This window comes from Arachis stenosperma, chromosome 9 (genome assembly GCF_014773155.1).
Source record: "Arachis stenosperma cultivar V10309 chromosome 9, arast.V10309.gnm1.PFL2, whole genome shotgun sequence".
In the NCBI taxonomy this organism is placed as follows: Eukaryota; Viridiplantae; Streptophyta; class Magnoliopsida; order Fabales; family Fabaceae; genus Arachis; species Arachis stenosperma.
In genome coordinates, this window is record NC_080385.1 from 102,832,548 (window position 1) to 102,837,172 (window position 4,625).

At 38.1% G+C, this 4,625-nt stretch overlaps 1 non-coding gene across 1 annotated transcript; it reads right to left on the minus strand.

Annotated features, from left to right (window-relative positions):
* Positions 1-3,533: 3,533 nt before the first annotated feature.
* LOC130953990 (small nucleolar RNA R71) lies at positions 3,534-3,641 on the minus strand. The gene has a single exon (XR_009076149.1). It is a non-coding gene; the product is annotated as a small nucleolar RNA R71 (small nucleolar RNA).
* Positions 3,642-4,625: the final 984 nt, after the last annotated feature.

Genomic DNA, 4,625 nt, shown 5'->3' on the forward strand with positions numbered 1-4,625 from the left:
AATCAAGGTTGTTGAGTCCTAACTCTGTGATAACTTCTGTTATTAGGGACTGATTAGCGGATAATTTATACGCTTTTTGGCATTGTTTTTAGTATGTTTTAGTTAGTTTTTAGTTAAAATTCACTTTTCTGGAATTTACTATGAGTTTGTGTGTTTTCTGTGATTTTAGGTATTTTCTGGCTGAAATTGGGGGACCTGAGCAAAAATCTGATTCAGAGGCTGAAAAGGACTGCAGATGCTGTTGGATTCTGACCTCCCTGAACTCGAAGTGGATTTTTTGGAGCTACAGAAGCCCAATTGGCGTGCTTTTAATTGCGTTGGAAAGTAGACATCCTGGGCTTTCCAGCAATGTATAATAGTCCATACTTTGCCCGAGATTTGATGGCCCAAACAGGCGTTCCAAGTCAGCTCAAGAATTCTGGCGTTAAACGCCGGAACTGGCACAAGAATGGGAGTTAAACGCCAAACTGGCACAAAAGCTGGCGTTTAACTCCAAAAAAAGTCTCTACACATGAAAGCTTCAATGCTCAGCCCAAGCACACACCAAGTGGGCCCGGAAGTGGATTTTTATGTCATTTACTCATCTTTGTAAACCCTAAGCTACTAGTTCTCTACAAATAGGACCTTTTGCTATTGTATTAAAAATCTTTTGATCATGTTTTTATGATTGAACCCTCTTTGGGAGGCTGGCCATTCGGCCATGCCTAGACCTTGTTCTTATGTATTTTCAATGGTGGAGTTTCTACACACCATATATTAAGGTGTGGAGCTCTGCTGTACCTCGAGTATTAATGCAATTATTATTGTTCTTCTATTCAATTCAGCTTATTCTTGTTCTAAGATATTCATTCGTTCCCAAGAACATGATGAATGTGATGATTATGTGATGCTCATCATCATTCTCACTTATGAACGTGTGCCTGACAACCACTTCCGTTCTACAAGCAAACAAGGCTTGAATGTTTATCTCTTGAATACCTTAATCAGAATCTTCGTGGTATAAGCTAAGATTGATGGCGGCATTCTTGAGAATTCGGAAAGTCTAAACCTTGTCTGTGGTATTCCGAGTAGGATTCAAGGATTGAATGACTATGACGAGCTTCAAACTCGCGATTGTGGGGCGTTAGTGACAGACGCAAAAGAATCACTGGATTCTATTCCGACATGATTGAGAACCGACAGATGAATAGTCGTGCTGTGACAGAGCGCGTTGCACATTTTCACTGAGAGAACGGGACTGTAGCCACTGACAACGGTGATGTCCAACATACAGCTTGCCATGGAAAGGAGTAAGAAGGATTGGATGAAGACAGTAGGAAAGCAGAGAGACGGAAGGGACAAAGCATCTCCAAACGCTTATCTGAAATTCTCACCAATGAATTACATAAGTATCTCTATCTTTATTTTATGTTTTATTTATCTTTTAATCATTTATCCTCCATAACCATTTGAATCCGCCTGACTGAGATTTACAAGATGACCATAGCTTGCTTCATACCAACAATCTCCGTGGGATCGACCCTTACTAGCGTAAGGTTTATTACTTGGACGACCCAGTGCACTTGCTGGTTAGTTGTGCGAAGTTGTGATAAAGAGTTGAGATTGCAATTGAGCGTACCATGTTGATGGCGCCATTGATGATCACAATTCCGTGCACCAAGTTTTTGGCGCCATTGCCGGGGATTGTTCGAGTTTGGACAACTGACGGTTCATCTTGTTGCTTAGATTAGGTAATTTTATTTTATGTTTAAGCTTTTTACTTTTCGAAAATTTTTCAAAAATACAAAAAAAAAATTATAAAATCTTGAAATAAAAAAAATGTTTTATGTTTCTTGTTTGAGTCTAGTGTCTAATTTTAAGTTTGGTGTCAATTGCATTCATCTAATTTTCAAAAAATTGCATGCATTGTGTTCTTCATTGATCTTCAAGTTGTTCTTGATGATTTCCTTGTTCTGATCTTTAAATTCTCTTGTCTTGAGTGTTTTGTTGTTTCTCATATGCATTCTCAATTTGTTAGTGTCAATAGTATACAAACTTCTAAGTTTGGTGTCGTGCATGCATTGTTTATTTGATCTTAGTTTCATTTTGATTATTCCTCATCATTAAAAATTCAAAAAAAAATTTAATTTGTGTCTTTTCAAGTCAATAATACAGAGAATTGACAATTCAGAACATACAGCAGAGGAATTACACAGAAAAAGCTGGGTGTTCAAAACGCCCAGTGAGGAAGGAAAACTGGCGTTTAAATGCCAGCCAGGTGTTTAACGCCCAAAGGGGTAGCATTTTGGGCGTTAAACGCCAGAATGGATACCATTCTGGGCGTTTAACGCCAGGATGGCACAAGAGGGAAGATTTTGTTTTTAATTCAAATTTTTTTCAAGTTTTCATAATCTTTCAAAATCAAATATTTTTTAAATCATATCTTTTTAATCATATATTTTCAAAATCAATTTCTTTCCATTTTTCAAAAATACTTGCTAACAATTAATGATTTGATTCAAACATTTCAAGTATGTTGTCTTTTCTGTTGAGAATGGTATAATGTCTGAATCATATCTTTTAAAATTTCTTGTTAGCTAAGTCATTAATTTTAAAAATCAAATCTTTTTAAATTGTTTTTCAATCATATCTTCTTAATCACATCTTTTTCAAAATAATTTTCAATCAGATCTTTTTTATTTCTAATTTCAAAATCTTTTTCAAAAATCACTTTATTTCTTTCCTAACTTTAATTTTCGAAAATCATTCTTCAGTTTTTCAAAATTTCTTCAAAATCTTTTACTTTAATTTCAAAAATTCTTCCCCTCTTCTCACATCCTTCTATTTATGGACTAACACTCCTCCTCAATGCACAATTCGAACTCTATCCCTCTTGATAAGTTCGAATTCTTCTACCTCCTCCTTCTATTCTTCTTTTCCTCTGACACCTCAAGGAATCTCTATACTGTGACATAGAGGATTCCATACTTTATTGTTCTCTTCTCTTTCATATGAGCAGGTGCAAAGACAAAAGCATTCTTGTTGAGGCTGATCTTGAACCTGAAAGGACCTTAAAGCGAATGTTAAGAGAAGCTAAAGCACAACTCTTTGGAGAGGACCTAATAGAACTCTTCAAACAAGAAGAAGACATGGCAGCCGAAAACAACAACAATGCCAACAATGGAAAGAAGGTGCTGGGTGACTTTACTGCACCTACTCCCGACTTCTATGGGAGAAGCATCTCTATCCCTGCCATTGGAGCAAACAACTTTGAGCTTAAGCCTCAATTAGTTTTTCTAATGCAACAGAATTGCAAGTTCCATGGACTTCCATTGGAAGATCCTCATCAGTTTTTAGCTGAATCCTTGCAAATCTGTGACACTGTGAAGACCAATGGGGTTAACCCTAAGGTCTACAGACTTATGTTATTCCCTTTTGCTGTAAGAGACAGAGCTAGGATATGGTTGGACTCACAACCTAAAGAAAGCCTGAACTCTTGGGAAAAGCTAGTCAATGCCTTCTTGGCAAAGTTCTTTCTACCTCAAAAATTGAGTAAGCTTAGAGTAGAAGTCCAAACCTTCAAACAGAAGGAAGGTGAATCCCTCTATGAAGCTTGGGAAAGATACAAACAATTGATCAGAAAGTGTCCTTCTGACATGCTTTCTGAATGGAGCATAATAGGTATCTTCTATGATGGTCTGTCTGAACTGTCCAAGATGTCATTGGACAGCTCTGCTGGAGGATCTCTTCATCTGAAGAAGACGCCTGCAGAAGCTCAAGAACTCATTGAAATGGTTGCAAATAACCAATTCATGTACACTTCTGAAAGGAATCCTGTGAACAACGGGACGAATCAGAAGAAAGGAGTTCTTGAGATTGATACTCTGAATGCCATTCTGGCTCAGAACAAGATATTGACTCAACAAGTCAATTTGATTTCTCAAAGTCTGTCTGGAATGCAAAATGCACCAAGTAGTACTAAGGATGCTTCATCTGAAGAAGAAGCTTATGATCCTGAGAACCCTTCAATGGAAGAGGTGAATTACATGGGAGAACCCTATGGAAACACCTATAATTCTTCATGGAGAAATCATCCAAATTTCTCATGGAAGGATCAAGAGAGACCTCAACAAGGTTTCAATAACAATAATGGTGGAAGAAACAGGTTTAGCAATGGCAAGCCTTTTCCATCATCTTCTCAGCAACAGACAGAGAATTTTAAGCAGAACCACTCTGACTTAGCAACCATGGTCTCTGATCTAATCAAAACCACTCAAAGTTTCATGACTGAAACAAGGTCCTCCATTAGGAATTTGGAGGCACAAGTGGGACAGCTGAGCAAGAAAGTTACTGAACTCCCTCCTAGTTCTCTTCCAAGCAATACAGAAGAAAATCCAAAAGGAGAGTGCAAGGCCATCAACATGGCCGAATTTGGAGAGGAAGGAGAGGAAGTGAACGCCACTGAGGAAGACCTCAATGGACGTCCACTGGCCTCCACTGAGTTCCCCAATGAGGAACCATGGGAATCTGAGGCTCAAAATGAGACCATAGAGATTCCATTGGACTTGCTTCTGCCTTTCATGAGCTCTGATGAGTATTCCTCCATACCTTGTACCATAAGCACCATGACCTTCAAGAAGGCTCTG